Source organism: Oenanthe melanoleuca, chromosome 15 (genome assembly GCF_029582105.1).
Source record: "Oenanthe melanoleuca isolate GR-GAL-2019-014 chromosome 15, OMel1.0, whole genome shotgun sequence".
NCBI classification, from domain to species: domain Eukaryota; kingdom Metazoa; phylum Chordata; class Aves; order Passeriformes; family Muscicapidae; genus Oenanthe; species Oenanthe melanoleuca.
In genome coordinates this window covers 9,122,189-9,140,091 of record NC_079349.1, presented here as the reverse complement: position 1 = coordinate 9,140,091, position 17,903 = coordinate 9,122,189, and the positions used below count along the sequence as shown (strand labels likewise).

The 17,903-nt window shown below is 46.7% G+C and overlaps 1 long non-coding RNA gene across 1 annotated transcript; it reads left to right on the top strand.

Moving 5' to 3' along the window:
- Positions 1-13,101: 13,101 nt before the first annotated feature.
- On the top strand, positions 13,102-16,997 carry LOC130259663 (uncharacterized). The gene is made up of 2 exons (XR_008841682.1): positions 13,102-13,198; positions 13,949-16,997. It is a non-coding gene; the product is annotated as an uncharacterized LOC130259663 (long non-coding RNA).
- The last annotated feature ends 906 nt before the right edge of the window (positions 16,998-17,903 follow it).

Sequence of the window (17,903 nt, the reverse complement as noted above, 5' to 3'; positions counted from 1 at the left end):
TAAAGGCAGTTAAAAAACCAAAACCAAAAAGTCCCTGTCAATTAACCACTCTAAAGCTGATCACAGAAATAGAGAACAACACAGATCACTAAAAAAAGGAAAGAGAAAAGGAAAGGAAGATGAACCATCTGGGGAACATCTCTGCTTAACCTTCACCAGCAACTTGAAGCTAAACAGAGGCAGAAGACTCAGAAATGATGTCAGCTTTTTTCCCCCCACTGGATTCCTATGGAGACAGGGCTGGTGTGATCAGAGCCTGTTCACCCACAGTTACCTCACCATCTCTGAGCCACAGATCTTGATTTAGTTGAAATACTACGTTTTTCAACAAAGATCTCAGGGTTACATAGTTCCAACTAGTATCACACTACCAAGAAACCAGGTGGGAAAGACTTCCCATAATAGTCTAAAAGAGGGAAATCCCAAACTCAGCAGGCACCAGAGAATCCTATAAGATAGAAAATTACAGCAGTTGAGGGTTCAGAACTTATGGGACAGAACAAAGATCTGCAAGCTATATATGTACTCAAAATCCTCATTCACATTTGCAGGGCTTTGCTCTCAGCACTGCAGGAAATGGGACATAGAGGGATACTGTCCCCCACATTCCAGGGGGAATTCCTACTTTAAAGCAGGGTCAAGGTTTAAAGAGGAAAAAACAAATAATAAAGGATCTAGGTCCAAAGAGACAGAGGACCTAATCACTCCTGATTTCCAGCTGTTAAGAAGTTCCAACAAGATATTAAAAATTCTGCTGACACGTGGCTCTGACCAATCTGCTCCCACTGAGTGTCACAGCACAGCCATGGAAAACAGGAATCAGAGAATCATGGTTTGGGTTGGAAGGAACCCTAAGGATTATCTGGTTCCAATTGGATCCTTGGCATGTGCAGGGATATCTTCTGCTTGACCAGGTTGGTCAGAGCTCCATCCAATGTCCTTGGGCAGATGGAATGGCTGGGCAGGAATGGTGGGACACTGGTCACCTCCTCAAGGCAGGTTCTCTACAACACCCTTGGCCAAGCTGGATCTGATGGAAGGGTTTAACTTTTCCTGGGTGACTTCACCAGGGCCTTCAGGGAAAGAGCCCCAAATGTGAGTCAGACCCTCTGGCTGGCCTGGGCACTGCACACAGACAGCCCTCGCTTCTCCCATTCTTCTTTTCCTCAGTTGAGATTTGTTAGGGAGACCAAAGCATTTGTTTATGGATACAAAAGACAATGACAGCTGGCTTAAATTCTTGGCATCAGAAGTGTTTTATGTTGAAACCAGGCTTTTTTCTTTTTCAAAAACAAAAATTTTAGCCAGAATTTTTCTTTACTGTCGGCATTTGGAAAGACCATTGGGTCCTTTCAGAATAATTCATCTATATTTTTATTGAACTTACCAAAATTGTTTGCAAAACAAGAACGTGTTTTTTCCTCCTCACCACAGTCGCTGTTTTCAAAGTGAAGTTCGTTGTAATCAAAGCTACAGTGGCTGATTTGTAAAATTAGTTCCCTAAAGAGATTAAAAATGGCTCCAGCTTCTACAGCATTTTCAAATTTGTACAGCAGAAACAGTATGAAATGACAGCTTTTAAAATATTTTTGAGAAAACCTGTCACTAGCTCACAGTGGAGTTTGTTTTGTTACCATGAAAAATCTTTCTCCTTGTGGACTTCCTTATTTTAATCTCTTCCACACTGATATTGGTGGAAATTAAATTTCAAACTGCATTTTTCAGTCTAGGCTTGAGTGTTTGCAGGGAAATCTCCGAATGCAACTCTGAGCATTTGATGTTTAAAAAAAAAAAAAAAAAAGGAGTTTCTGTACATTTGCAGATCTGCTATCCAGGAATAATTTCAGAATGGGTTTATTAAATACCAGGTTCACTAGAAACACTGGTTTTCCCACTTACTGAGAAAATACTTAACATATGGGAAACTATTAAAATGGTACATGATGCAGCAAGAAGCTGGGCAAGCTTTCCACTTGGTTTAAGCTGAGATCAGGACTAGGAGAAGGTGCAGCCCTGTATTGCAGATCACTTTTACCCACACAGAGCCCAGGCTGCAGATGGCCAACACTTTCCAGGGAGGCACCCAGGAGCGGGTTTGGTTCTGCAGAGCTTTCTAAAACACCACAATTTCAGATGCTCCCAATCTCTGCTAGACTGAAGGCAGCTCCCTGAGGGAACTTGGAGAAGTCACCTATTTCTGGCCTGGAGCCCGACAAGGTCAGGTCGTACAGAGTTAGACTGAGCTGTGAACTGTACTGGACTCAGTTTTGGAAGAAATCAGATAAACACAAACCCACAGTTAATTAGACTCTTTCTGTCGTTGTACAGACCCAAAAGAAGTTAAAGCTCACTACTTCAAAGCATTTTTTTCCAAGTCTGGGGATTTTAGAACATAATTCACCTTAGGACAAGAGAAACATTACAACACTGTCAGACCTGCTGCTGTTCTCTCAGTGCCCAAAGCCACCTACTCACCTAAGGAGAAACAGCAGCAACTTAAAAGACTTTGGGTGTAGAAAACCAGGTCATGAAGGAAAATAGAATAACCATGGATGCTTCCACAGCTACATCATTTTCCTTCAGTGATTTCCCCCACCTTGCTATTGCTTGACACATCATTACCTGGTAATAGGTCTCTCAGCTGTGGGTGGGAAGGAGAGTGGAAAGAGCTGCTGGGAACTTAAGGACCACAGCAAGCCGAGTGCTCAATAAAACCAGAGATGCATGTCTGAAAAAGGTAGAGCAGACATATAGGATTGCAAAAGAGGCCCTTGCTCACACGATCCAGGGCTCAGGACTGGCCAATACCTCCTGCAATGAGTGGGAGGGAGAGGTTCTCGCATGACGTTACTGGAGCAGTCCCTCATTCATTACTTGACTCCTGGTTTTACTATTCTCCTTAATGGACTCCACTTCCTCCCTTTTCCCTGCTTGTGAGCATTAAAAGGACTGGACCTCCACATGTGCTGACTCTCAGTTGAGAAACACCCCATATAATCACAGGGAGCTTTATCTCATCTGCAGCCCACGACACCTTCCCACAGAGGATATGCTTTGTACTGTCCAGTGCAGACACAAAAATATTGCAAAACACAACAAAAAAAGACAATAATTTTCCTTGTTTAGATTTTGCTGGAGCTGCCAGAAAATCCAGCTGGTTGAAGCATACTAAATGTGTTTTGCAACTATTTTCCTGAAAGTTTTCTTTAGTAAAGACTTGCAAACATTCCTGTTGGTGCCTTTGCACAAAAAAACAGCAAGACTTGAGAGAAACAACTGCAAAAGTTCTTTCTTTCAAAGCCTGTTCTCAAGAAACAAAAATTAGTGAGCTTCAGACAATTAATGGTTTAATTTCTTACATAGAGTTTATGTTTCAGCTGAAGGTTGGGGCTTTTAAAAGGTTTTCATTCTTTAGGTGAGCAAACTTCGAAGGTCAACCTTCAACCACATATAAACCAATGAAATAATTTTATTTGGGTTCTTCCAATTCAGCAGACACTGAGGAATCACCTTCCTGACGCCCAGCTTCTCTCCACCAGGACTTGTTGAGGTGACATTGGCTGCCCCTTGCTACAGAAGTGAAGTCTGCCAATCCCATGAAATATTCCTGTCATGCAGACAACTCAACATCCAACAATTGCAGAGCCTGCCTTGCTCACTCCTTCCCTCAAGACATACATTACCCATCTTGCTTTCCACAGCCCCCATTTTCAGAAGGCAAACTTCCAACCTCACAACCCGGGCTTGGGGAGCCATTCTCTCACCTCCCACATGCCCTCAGCTGTTTGAGATGCCATCACTGTCTGGCCTCACCCAGCAGGCAGCCCCACCACTACCTGGGGTGGCTTGTTCTGTTTCTAAGGAACAAGGGGATCCTCTAAAGCATGTAGGGAAACTGTGATGGCCAGTTGATATTTTAAAGTGGCTTCCTTCTGTGCTGCCTCTCCTCTCCAGCACAGCTGACCCTCCAGCAGCAACACTGCTGCCTCCATCATTTTCTTCCCAGCCAGGGTTCACATGGCTGCATAGAAAGCATTGATATTACAAACACTGAACCCTCAAAACTACGGGCTTTTGAGTCCAACCAGTTTAATTTGGGCAGGCATCAAGATGCAGATTTATCTGATTCTACTACACCTGGAGCACAGCAACTCCTATTGCACAAAGTGATTCCAACCCAACCCCAGTGGTTTCCAGGAAATGTGGTGCCCCTCCTCGGTTGCCCCCACCCAGCAGTTTGTTTACAGACTGTGGGTAAGGCAAAAGCTCACTTCAGATGTATGTTTTTACAAGTCACTTCACCTGTAAGAGCTCAGCTGCTTTGCCAAGCGCTTTGCATGATCACAGAACAATGGAGTTGGGTGGATTTGTCAACTCAGAGAGTTGCCCTAAACAATGGCACAGCACAGGTTTAAAGTAACATAGCTGGTACAAACTTCCCCCTAATGCCTGTCAAAACCACTCCCAAGATACGCTGCCATGAGGAGATGCTAACAGCTCTTTGAATTTCCCCGCTTCAAACCTGAGCCTCCTTTTGGGTGGCCCTTGTCACTCACAGGGACTCCCACTGCCAGCTGTTGGAGGCAGAGAGCTGGAACACGGCCACCCCTAAAAACCTGCAGGTGATCTAAGCTCAGCCTATGCATCTGTGCAGTTCTGTAAAGAAATCAGGAATAATAACGGGAAGTGAAACGTCTCAGCCCTACATGACTCAGTTTTCCGATCCGAGATCACTTTCTTCTTCCTTTGTCCTTTCTGGTTTATATAATCCTGCACCAGGAAGAAGGGAGAGGGAGCAGCCTAGTCTGTGGATGGAGTCCCTGCACATGGTTAGGGTTGGAATGAGATGATCTTTGTGGTCCCTTCCAACCTAAACCATTCTGTGATTCTGTGATAAGTGAAATTATACACACACATCTTCCTTTATGCTTCCTTAGGGTGATGGAGCTGCAAGAGCCCAGGAAATAGTCCCATGAGGCAAACCCTGCTGTGTGGCACATGCCATGGGGCAGTACACTGCCAGAGCCCTGCCAGGCCCCCGGCACCTGCCCATTGCAGGGCTCTGTGCTGCCAGGGCCCCCCAGCCTCAGGAACTTGGCTCCCAAATGGGGTCATTAGATGTGAATGGCTTTTGCATTAGCTCTCAGGCCCCCGAGTACCACCCCTGTCACTTCCGCAGGCACCAGCACAAGCCTCGTTTCAAACCTCCAATTTGTCTGTTTAGTGTCTTCATAAAGGAGGGGAAAATGAAAGAGAGAGGCGGGGGGAAGGGGCCAGGATGACTAAATCAGTAACTTGTCTCTAATTTCTCTGCGCCCCCCCACCCCCAGACTTCCCCGGGGACGTGGGCTTCAAAGGGAGCTACAAATATTTACTAATTCTATTAACAGGATACAAATTGTTTTCAGGGGAGCATCAAGCACACAAAGCCATGTCAGCCCCCCTCTCGCAGACCCCCGGCGCACACCCCCTGCCCCAGCACAGCCGCATGCACTGCGCAGGCAACGAGCCCTTCCCGCCTCCCCAATTTTTCCTAAGTTCAAGATGAGTTGAAGGGTCAAAAAGGCAAAGGGTGTTTCAGAAGTTTAGCAGACAGCATTTGGTAAGGGGAAGGCAGTGGGAGGGGGTGGGGGGAGCGAGGAGAGAAGGAATCTGGCATGCATTAGGCTGAACAGTTCCAAACATCCATCCTCCACAGACTTGTTACTTTCTTTCTTTCTCACAGGGTTTTTTTGGTTGGTTTTTTTTTTTTTTTTTTTTTTTTTTTTTTTTTTTTGTAATTTGTGGTTTATTTAAGCATTTTTTTTTGCTTCATATCAGCCAACAACTGTATTTTAATCTCCTTTCCCCAGCCTCCTATGCTGCCTGCTTGCCTCCAAGAGCACACACCTGCGATGCTCAGACTGAAACACTCAGACACATCCTACGCGCTCTGCCAAGGAGCTGCTGCTGCAACAAGTTGGAAAAAGTCCCTGGAAACTTGAAAGGTGAATAAAATGCTCCATGGTGGACAAGAAGTGAGAGAATCTCAGTGCAGTGAGATGCTCCATCTAGTGAAAGGTGTGTCTGCCCATGGCATGGGGTGGAACTAAATCATCTCTAAGGTTCCTTCCAACACAAAGCATTCCATGATTCCCAGCAAAATACAGCAGAGGATGAATGCTGCTCATGTCACCAGGTCTAACAGCCATGGAGAACTCTCTAGAAGGAGAATAAGGTCTTAGTCCAAGACCACAGTTGCTGCTGCACAGCTCAATGGTATAATTAGAGTTAACACCAGATAAGCTTTCGGCTCCACAAAGTCTTCCAGGATGCAATTTTCCACACAGCTTAAATGTTGACCCATATCTCATTATGTTTTATGAGCCCAAAATAAGAACAGAAAATAAGAACAGTACAGGCTACATATTCAAAAGAAATAATACTTCCCAAGGTTCCATCTAACTAAAGTAGAGCCATCTGGCTGACTGGACAGGTGACGAAAGCCCTCATGGACAAGATGACATTGGTTGGTGACAAAGTGAGCCAGCCCTGACCTGCCAGAGGTCACCTCCTCAACCCAGAGGGAGTGGAGAACCCAGCCAGGCAGGACAGCACTGTGTAATCCTACCATGGGAAATGACTTGCAGCAGATGTGTCCCTTTGCTGTCACCAGACTGCCAGGTGTGGCACAAAGATTGTTCTCTCACATGGAAGTGATGTCATGGGGAGGAGAAGGCTGTGCATCATTTATTTGTTAACCTTTCCTGGCATACCAAGTATTTTCACTTTTGTTCTGGGTCAAGGAGTGCTAAAGATGGAACTGAGTGTTTGGCACATTGTGGAGGAGCTGTTGGAGAGGACCTGCCTTCTGCCCACCAGATGTGGGAGCTCAGAGCTGGGGGGTGTGGTGCTTAAAAGAGAAAGAACCTGACCAGTGATTCCCTCAATCTTAACCACAAATCTTGTTCCTTTCCTTCTCATCAGGAGATCTGCCAGTCCTCCAGATTTTCTTTCCCACTAACAGGAAACAAGTAGATAAACTGTGTTTTAGTGGAAATCTCCTCCCCCTTCAGGAAAAAAAAAAAATCAATCATAGAATCATGAAATACCCTGAGCTGGAAGGGACTTGGGAGGATCATGGAGCCCAACTCCTGAATCTAACCCAAGCTTAAGTCCCTCAGCTTTTGAGGGGAGAGATGGAAGGGCACATGAACACAAGAGCAGCATTCAGAGCAGCCAGAATCATAAAATCATGGAATAGTTTGGGCTGGAAGGGACCTGAGAGGTCACCAAAACAAGGCCAAGCACTGTACCCTGTCCATGGCACCCAGCTTCAGGTGGTTATCTCAGACACACGTAGGATCAGTCACGTTGCCCTTGTCTTATCAATGGAAGAAATAGGTACCTCCAGAGAGCAATTTAAACCTCAGGTGGATTAAAGTGCCCTTTGGCACTAAGCAGTTCAATAGTGCCTGAAATTAGCCAGGATGAATCTGGACCTTAATCAGCAAATGGACTTTTCATTCTGTGAAAAGTGTCAAGATTGCAAATTATTTTTCCTTTCAAATGAGGATCAAAAAAATCCTTCATCAATATTTCATTTTCCCCATGATTTATTTTTAAATTCATTTGAGTTAATCAAAATATATATTTTCAATCCCTTCAAAACATTCCCATTTAATTTTACACATCTTTAATTTGTCTACACATAAACTGCATTTTAAAAATTAAAAGTTTTCCCTCCAAGGAGAAAGAACAAACTCCTTTGGTTTGCACCTACCAAAGTCAGACCTGTGATGCTACTTCCCTCATGTTATTTAAAACAAAGATTCTTCAGAATTTTTCCATTTTCACATAGAAAAATACTCAGTTTTCATCAAGGTGATGACATTTTCCTAGAAGATACAGTGGTATTTTCTGAGCCACTTAGGGTGGGCATGACTTAACTACCCTACAGAGGAAGATAAGTCAAGGGCTGGACAGGGCTTTGGTGAGGGACAATTCATCCCAGAGAACATTTTGAGAAGGATGAAATGCCCCTCTCCTTCCTAATATGTGCTGTCCTGTTTGGCTATGGCTTGAATAATGTGGCTCTGCTAGAAATATCAATCTCCAGCAAAAAGTCTTGCAGCACACAGTCTGAGAGGGAAGGAAGGAGGAGAGGGGGAAAGCCCCCCAGCAAATGAATTCTCTGATAGTTTTCAAATGTTCAGAATGTCAATCTCCTGGCAACACCTGCACATGGCACATGGACCTTGGCTTGCTGGAGTCCCCACAGCATCTTTTCAAGTAATCTAGGGGAGAATAGAAGGATGTGGCCTTGGAAAAAACCCTCTAAGTGCATAAACAGCTGTGGCCACATTTCCTACGTCTGACATCTCAAGGTTGCTGCAAGAGGGGAGAATGAGGACAAACAAGGCTTGAACACAGGCTCTCCATAGGAAAGTATTTCCCATGTGTTGGTTGTTCATTAAGGAGTTCAGCAACTCAATTTGTAGAAGGATTTTAGCTGATTCCTGGTAGCTGCTTTCTGCACTAGCAGTGGTGTAGAAGATTTCTGTGCTGCCTATCTGCAACTCCCTGTGGACAGAGTACACCCTGTGTGCATGTTTGACCAGATAAAGTTATAGGTATGGCAAATGCAGGCAAATAAACATCCTTGCTCACATGAGTGGACTTACAAGGGTGATGAGCACTACACAGAGTGACCACAACAGTCTGGATCAGTACTGAAGGCAAAGGGAATCCCTGAGGCTAATCCCAGTGTTTTGGCTACTGGCATAGCTACTCCACATCTGACACTTGGTATCACACCAGTAAGGCCAAGGAGGCAAATAATTTCCAAACTGGGAATGAAACAGTCCTTGTCCCGGGCAGATCTGACAGCACCGCATCACCTCTGGAACAGCACCAAATCCAAGTGGCTGGTGTAGCCATTAGTGGCTTCTGGTTAGCTCATCATCCCACTGAGAGGCCTGAGCATCCACATGAGGAGAAGTGTCTGTACAGTGCACACTCCTACTGAACCTGCATCAGGGGCTGGGGGACCCAATCCACAGGAAGCATCTCCAAAACCAAAGCCATAAGACCAAGCAAATCCCCCTCAGTCTGGAGGGAGCACAGGCATTGGGCAGCCTCTCCTGGAGCTCCAGGCTGAGCTTACTCCATGCCTGGCTGGAGGGGGAAACAGGAACCATCTATCCACATAGGCAATGTCCACAGGCACTGAGCCCTCCACCCTCTCCCAGCCTTTCCTGGGGCCTCAGGCAGCAGGGATGAGGAGCTTGGGGAAACACATCAGGCAGCACTGGCCTCTGAGGAGCTGCTTCAGCAGCCAGAGATTGTTGAAGCAAAGCTTCATTCCCTGTCACAGGCTGCAGGGAAGGACAGATGGCACCAGAAACAGTGCCCTGAGCTGACACAGAGCAAGCTGCCTGCTGCAGGATGAGCTGCACACCAGCAGAGCTGCTCCTAAATTCATCTTGCTGCAGCCTATAGAAATCCAAGGGCTGTGCTGCTCCTGCTGTTCCATTTGGCCAAACTCCACGTTCCTCACGCAACCAAACCCAAGGATAACTCTGGCTTTGGGATGCATCCCATCAGCACAAATCAGCCCTTTACCAGAGGCAGCCTGCACGGCTGTTTGCTGAGCACTTCATCAGGGTGCAGAGGAGCTGCCGGAGCTGCGGCAGGTGACGCCAGCTGTTGTGGAAAATGAGCAGAGAGCAGGAGGCTGAGGCTCCCTCTATTCCCCTTGCTGGGCTCAACTCTCCATAATCCTTAAAAAGGGAGGAAAGAAAACAAAACAAAGCCCCTCTGCATCAGCCTGTTTTGGCCATACATCCTCCCTACTGCAATGGCACTTGGGCCATCGCAGCAACCCAATGAAGTGTTGCTGTAATTAAGGTTTAATGGAGCTGCAAGGCTGTGTCATAGCAAAGAGCCTTATAACAGAGGTGGAATGCAATTTACTACCCACCAGGTAGAGAGCAATAAATCTGCAATATTTATTGGCAAGAGAGAGAAATGTGATCCAGAATTCCATATGCTGGGTTGGGGGAGGAGATGAACATCGCTTCCAAGGGGAAAAGTTCCTTGACTGCTCTTACTCTCTCAGTGTTGTGTCTTGGAACAGGGCTAGCACTGATGTGCTGGTGGCCATTCCCAAGGATCCCAGAGCACCTTCCATGCTGCAGGCAGCCCACACCAGGCTGCTCCAAAGGCAAGGAGTGGCAGCTGGTACCGTGGTCACTTCGGGAGGGGATGCTGTGACCAGCACATCTGGCTAACTCTGCATTCCTGCAATAAGAGCCCCAGGATAATGTGAACACAAAACCCTGGGGCCAGCCCCACAGCTGGGAAAAGCCAGCACAGCCGCACTGATTTGTACCCATGGAGTGGCTGGCCTCAGGCTCTGCTTCACCTCTTCCACTTGAAACTTGTGGGCAGGCAGTAAACAGAATGGTGTTCAATTTATTGCCCTCAGAAGGGGGAAAGGCTGAGCAGAGCTGAGCCTGCTGTTCTCAAGGAATAGAGGCATTCCCAGCCTGCTGCTCGAGACCTTTAAACTATCCCTTCTGCTGCTGAGACTTCAGGGAAGCATCTGGAGCACTTCCATTGGCAAATCTGGATTAAAAAAAAATCACATTCCAGAGTCACATGGAGTGCAATGACACTATGGAAGTGTGGTGAGAGGATGCCACTGACCATCCTTAAGGCACAGACAGAAGTCAGAACTAGAGAAGATCCATGTTTCTGAAAGACCTTGAATTGCACAAATGTCCCATCATCAAACATGAGTCCATATGTAAAAGGAGACACACACTCCTCATATGCAATGCATGGCTTTCTCTGTTACTTTTTAAGCTAAGAAGGGATGCACATGTGGGGACAGAACACACTGTATTTTTCTGTGTCCTGAGGTGAATGACCAAATGTCAATGTCTGAGAAATACCCGCAACAGACAGCGCCAAGCACTGAACTACTGGAAGGTGGAAGAACACCCAGAGAAAATGCTCAGCCCTGGAAGGTGCTGAGTACCTGTGCTGGAGACTGCACCAATGACAAATGACTGCTCCCTCCCGTGGGACCAGACTGGCTGTTTCCTATGTGCCCAACAGACATTCTCTCTTTGAGCAAAACAAGCAGCAGGTGGCTTGTCCTGCCTTGCAAAAGGGCTGTGGCAGATGCAGGGCTGTGCTGGAGGGGAAGCTAAGGTTTCACATCCCCACATTCTCTGCTAGTTAATGGGGCTGGCGGAGGGTCACTGAGATTTGTTTGTGTGCATGTGCGAGTGTCAGACACCAGGCAAAGAACAAGAGGGAGTTTTCCAACAAGATTAATCCTCTACCAGAACTGGCTTTGTCCCAGGAGTGACTCTCAGAAATGCTGGCATAAATCTACAATTAATGCTGTTAGCTTCAATGGAGCTGCTTGGGACATAATTGACAGCAATGTTTGGCCCACTTGGTGCTGATCCCATGGCTTATGCTCTCATTTTCCCCTCTCTGAATGCATTTCCCAGATGGATTTCCAGCTCCTCTCCACAGTTCACGTGTTTAGGGGTGCAGAACTCCATCACTCCACAGGAGCAATTCCTGTTGAAGGAGAAGAGGCATTGGCAGCAGGACTGCTTGTCCCCCATCTGTTGTAACTGTGTGGTGACATCAGTGCTCTGGCCCCTGTCAGCCCCAGGTGACAGGGCCATGGGCTCTTCATGTGCTCCCAGCCTCCCAGCACGAGCCTGCTGCAGACTCTGGCAGAGTTTCAAGGCAGTGTCTGAGCTCACCGTGGCCCTGACAGTTGATAACCTTGGCCATATCTGCCCAGGCAGAGAGTTCAAAGGCTCCTCACAGGTCTGCCTTCCAAGTGGAAAAAGTCCATCATTTACTGACTGCAGTTACCACAGCTGGGAATGCACTGGAGAGGCTCAGCCCATCAAGGAACCCTGGAGAAGTGGGACATCTACCCAGAACACAGAGTCCTGGCCTGAAAGGGGTGATGTTAGCAGGCAGCTTTTCAGTTCATCACCTTTCATCACATTTTTCAAATATCTTGGCTTTTCCCCAGTCTGTTCATCCACAGGTTTCTGTGGCCCTGGGTACTTAAGTACCACACACACAGGGCAGCAACAGTGGATGTTAGCAGATTTCAGAAAGCAAAATGAGGGTGTTCTTCCCATCCTTAATTAGACCATAATTTGAAGACTATGTCAAGTCCCATCTCAATGCCCTGGTGTGTACCTACTCTAAGCTACATAGTTTTGGGAAGCCAGGATTGTCTGGGAAGGCTGAAGCCTTATTTCCTTGGCATTCAGGAAAGGAAGATAAACTGCACCATTTCTATAATACATTTTATGCAAATTTTTTTTTTTGAGGCTTTGTTGCCTCAAGCTTTCCACAGGGCTCAGGTCACGCTAAGGTGGTGGGGACACTCAGGGTCCCCTGCTGAGCTCTTCAAGCACCACAGTGAGCCCAAAAGATATGGAGACATGGTTACACTTTGCTTGGCACACACAGTTCCAAGTGCCAGAGGCCTCCTGTGAGCCCTGAGACACTTTTTGGAAGTTTTTTGGCAATGGAAAAGCATGTAGGGAGGCTGTTTGGGATTGTCCCCAGCCTCTTCCCACAGCTGCCCTGAACTCTTGCACTGCACCACCCTCCTGCTCAGGGCTGAGGACCCTCACAACTATCAGCCTTCAACCTCTTCACTTCCAGGCTGAGACCAGACTGCCCACATGGGTCAGCTCAAAGCCTCCCTTTGATGGTCCAGATGATCTCCAGGACTGCTCTCTGAGCCAAACCTCCTCCATCTCCTGGAGCTCCCACACCATGGCTGGCTGCAAAGCACTGAGGGCTAATCATCCTGAAACTATTCCTGCTCCCAGAAAAGCTCTGTCTGGCTGAGGGCAGACAGCTTCTCCCTCCTGGAGGCACTGCCTAAACACAGCAAAGATTTTGTTATCGGGTCAGGTTTTTATTCCTCCCTCCTTCTCACTGCCTACAGAGCCAAAGGGCCTGTTTGTTTTGCTGTAACTTATCAGAAAGGTTTATTTGCGATTGCTTGAGAGGGGAAAAAACCCTGAGTAGCCAGGGGCAGACAAGCTCAGTGCTCAGGAACATAATGGCTGCAGCCCGAGGGCCCATATGCTCGCCATCCTGCGAGGTGGAAGGCCAGCTCTGATCACATCCAGCTGCTGGGGGTACAACTGATCAGGTATGGCTGGATGTCAAAAAAACCCAGGGTCAGTTTGGCTGGGGGTTGAGGCAGGGAGGGGAATGGGCAGGCAGCTGTTTAAAGTGTGTTGCAGAACTGGGAATTTTCCTATTTGGAGATGTCAGGGCTGCAAATGCAGACACATCTAGAGCCCCCCTGAAGGAAGGGAGGGAAGCAGGAGGAGGAGGAGGTTATATTTCCCCTGTCAACTACTATAGCATCCTCTGGGCTTCATGAGAGAAAGAACAGGGCTTTCAGACTGTACTGAATAATTCCTGCATTTTTAGGTTCCTATTTCCTCCTCCCCGATGAATTAAGACCTAGGAATTCAGCTTGTTTGTTGTTGCTTTTGTTACTGAATATCCATGAAAAGCTCAATGTCCCTGGGAACTAATTAGGTATTAACCCTGCATTATTGCTGCATATCAGCCATGGAAACACACCATTTGGCTAAATCTCCTTGAAATATGGAAATACAAGGGTCAGGTGGAATGGCTAAAAACAAGTTAAAAAAAGGAAAGGTTTCTGGGATAGGGAAGGAAAAGAGGAAAGATTTGAGCAAAAACTACATGGTATTATTTTCTACAGTTTCTATCATATCCTAAGCAAAACTAACAGGTAGGATCAAATCTCTTTAGAGAACAATGAGCTCTCACTGGAATTGTATCTGGGGGAGATGTGGGAGAGGTCAGGAGCTACACAGGATCTATTCCAGCCTGACCTCAACTACTTTCCTTGTTTTGTTTTTAGACTCTCAGAACCAGAGTTCTTGGCAAGATACTTTTGGAAGCACACCTCAATCAGACCACACTTCCAAAGAGCTGAGCCTTCAGTGCTGGCAGGCAGTGATTTTGTATTTTGGAGTATTGTCTTGCACATCATTCCCTGACACAGACACACAGACCACTAATGGCATGATAGGAGTAAGTGTGTACCTATCTATATTTTATTACTCATGCCATTTCAGGGTTTGCAGATAATTAACTCTCCATACTTATTCATCTGTTTCCCCTCAAAAATCTTCTCATTCCACTTAAAACCCTTATTTGTGGTCCAAGCAGCAGCACACTTAATCAGACTCAACAGGGCCTCAGAGCAGTTTTGGAGAGGCCTTAAAATTTCTGAACACTCTAAATCCAAACCATGACAAATGGGATTGCTCCCATCCAGCCTCCCCTGGCCACAATGAGCACTACCCCCCTCTCCTATTACTTCAGAGCTCTGAACCCCATGACAGGGATCCGGCCCCTCAAACCTGAGTGTTTCTCCAACACTGTGTCAGGCCAGACACACTGACTCAAGCCAACACTACCATTGAACCAAAATATTTTGATTTGATAAAACAAACTCCTCAACTGTTTAGACTTTGACTGAGCAGACTCACAATGGAGGTTTCCTTTTCAACTTCCCTATTTATTCTCATCTCTGCCTTCGTGCAGTTGGGGTGAGCACAGCCAAACCCATTCCCTTCTCCTTTCCCCCAGATCCCCAGGGAAACGCCAGGACTCCAGGACTGTCTCCCACAGCATGGTGCCAACCCATCTGTGGATGACTTCAGGAAACCCGACACATGGCTAAAATGCACAATTATTATTACAGCTCTTCACTTTCCAGTTGTACAAGCACTTCCCACAAACCCTGCATGGAAGTGAAAGGCCTCATTCCAATTGTTAATGGGTTTACAGAAGGCAGGGTCCTTCCAAAACATCCTTGTCTCCCTTTTTCAATAAAAGAACCTTGTGCTTTTCACAGCTCCCTGTGTACAAACCAGCTCTCAGTGCTCACGGTGGGAGGTCTCTTCTTGCATCAGGTTAAAGCCAGACAGAATCAATTAAAGCAAAAAGGATGGGGTCTGCTGAGATGACAGAAGGCATTTGGGGCAAAATCTCCAGCTGAATGCAGGAGAGATGCCATTGCCCAGGCTCTTGTTCCTCCATGGAAGCTGTGGCACATCATCTCTCCTGATGATTTCAGGCTGCCAGTCCTACAGAATTTTTTTTTTTTTTTTTTTTTTTTTTTTTGTAGCAGTGGATTATGGGGCAAAATAGCAAGGAAGATACACATCAGAGACAGAGGATATGAATGTAGGAGATGAGCAGAGGAGGGACTTTGGGAGGGATGAATAACAGCTTTGCTTCCCTCCATTACTCAGGGATGACTAATTCCTGTGGGGCCCTGAGATAAGAAAACCAAACCCAGATTTCTGTACCTCACAGATGAACACATCACTGCTCCTTCTGAAGACTCATTCTCCACTTTCTATCCCTCCACAAGCAACCCCTCAGGATCTCTTTTCTATATTTGCACCTATTCTATATCCCCTCAGACCCACCCCATGCACACCCCCAGCTTTGTCCTGCAGTGACCCCAGGCCATCCCCCCAAGGCCTGCAGCCCATACAGACGCTCAGAACAGATGTTGGCTTTGTAACTCTACCCCCCAGACCGTGAGCCCTGCCCCTCCCTCCCTCCTCAGCTGACATGCCATCCAATTTGTCACATACAAGGGAGGTCAGGGTCCTGCTGGGTGCCCAACATCTCTCAGCTTGGGGCACTTAGTTTCACATTTTTTCTCCAACTAAACAAGATGTTCTAGCAGAGGAAAAACAAGGCAAAGAAACTGGTGTGAGAGAAAGATTGATACAGGCTGTGCTGGTTGCATGCAAAAGGGCAGACGGGTGGATTTCGCCTGAGGCAAGCATATGAGGCTGGAGAGTGGGAGGGACTCTCCCGTCCCTGGGAGCTTCCCCTGTGAGCCGCTGGCACCAATCAGAGAGCTGATTTGGTGATGGACAGCTCGGGAAACCAATGAAAAGTTATTTCTCGTTCACAAATCACAGTGGCTCATGTTAAGTACCCTCTTTCGGCTTCCGGCCTCCGGAGGTGTGGCGGCCTCTGGCCGGGGCACCGGGCTCGGCCTGGGGCCCGGCCCAGCTGCAAGGTCCCGGCCCCCCTCCCGACCGCATGGCTCCGGGCGGCCCCGGCCCGACTCTCCACGTGGCGTGGCCGAGTGGGGGGTATCAGGGAGCCACCAAAGGCTCCCCCTTCTCCCCTCCCCGTTCTGAGAGAAGAGGCCTCCAGCTGCCCATGTGGTTTTCTTCACGATTTGGATACAATTTTAACTTCTTAATGCCTGGATAAGATTTTTCCATCTCCTGAGTTCCCTTGAATGAGAAGGAATAAAACATGGAGTCCACAGAAGGCAGCGGAATGAAGATAAAGATTCTGATGGGAAGAGTTTGAAAAGATGCAACTGATAAGTAACTAAAAACCTTTTTGTGGGGCTATGAGGGGATTGTGACTTCACTAAAATTCCTTTAAACTGTGAAATATACTTAGGGAGGTTTGGGCTGCTTGAGAAAAAGACTTTTTGCCTCGGGGAAATTGAGCTTTCTGTTTTGGGACTGGAAGATGAACAGAGACATTTGATAAAGAAAGAGATAAAGAGAATTTTGATTTTCAACAGCCTGCCTTTAAAAGTAGTACCCCATGCGTGCATCGTAACCCATAACACAGCTCTGGAAGGACTGTGTAAATGGGAGGAAAATTCATAGTTCTGTAGGTTCCGGGCAAATGCAGACTGTAAAGGTAAAGACCCCCCCAAGCCATAACTAAAAAAAAAGGGACTTTTCTCTCTTAAGTGAACTGAAATAATTATTTGAGTGGATAACTGACTGAAGTGTTCTCTGTATGTTGTTGTTAAGGAATGTGGAATGAAGGAAAGGGGAGGAGGGAATAATCTAGGAATCTTATTCTGAATTCTTTTTGTGTTATTAATAAATTTCTTCTTGTACCTTTTTAAGTTTTAAGCCTGCGTTGTCTTTACTCCTAAATCGTATCTCTAAAAGAAATTAAATATATTAAAATTGGCAAAACCCAAGTCACACCATGACACAGGCCCTGTCTGATGGGGGAGGATTTTTTTTTTATGTCCTCCTACCTAAATTCTTCTGGTAGCAGGCACAGATTTCCAAGGGGAAAATGCCTCTGCAAGATCCTGAGACTTCCAGCTTCCTCTGGGAGCAAGTAAGCAGCATTAGCTCTTAGGAGTTTGCCTTGCTTGGCTGATCTCTGGTGTGAACAGGCTCTAATTAGTCATTTAACTAAAGAACCAAGACTCCCAAGAGAAGATTTTAGAGGGGAATTCAGAGCTCTTCAGACTGAAATCAACTGTGCAATGCAATTGCTCTGCATCGCCTTCTCATGAGCTCTGCCTCCTCCTCATTTTCCTGTCTGTTAAAATTGGTGCTCTGAATACTTCCATAGCTTTGCCAATCCATGGCTTGTGCAGCCTCCCTAGAGCCACCTGGGAAAATTTCCATCCCACTGACTCCTGGGGTTGGGCTGGGAGGGGAAGGTGTGGCTGTCCGAGGATGTGAGGCTGCTCAGGAGCAAGGGCTTCTTCAGAGCTGTCTGATACAGCACAGGGGACACAAAAACTGCTTCAAAACTCTGGATTTTCCAGCAAAGAGAATCTAAAGCTGGGTGCTCTCAACACTAGACTTGAACTGGACTGTTTTAAGGCTGATCTTCATTCAAATTGCAATCCAAGTATCAAACTGGAGCCTACATCTTCAAATGATTCCAATATAAGCTGAACATTCCCAGAACCCTGAGGTTCTCTGATATTTCATTATAAGCGGCCACAATGCAGTGCTAGTGTTTGCTACTTTCCTAATGCACATCCCAGGGACAGGAAGATTGGG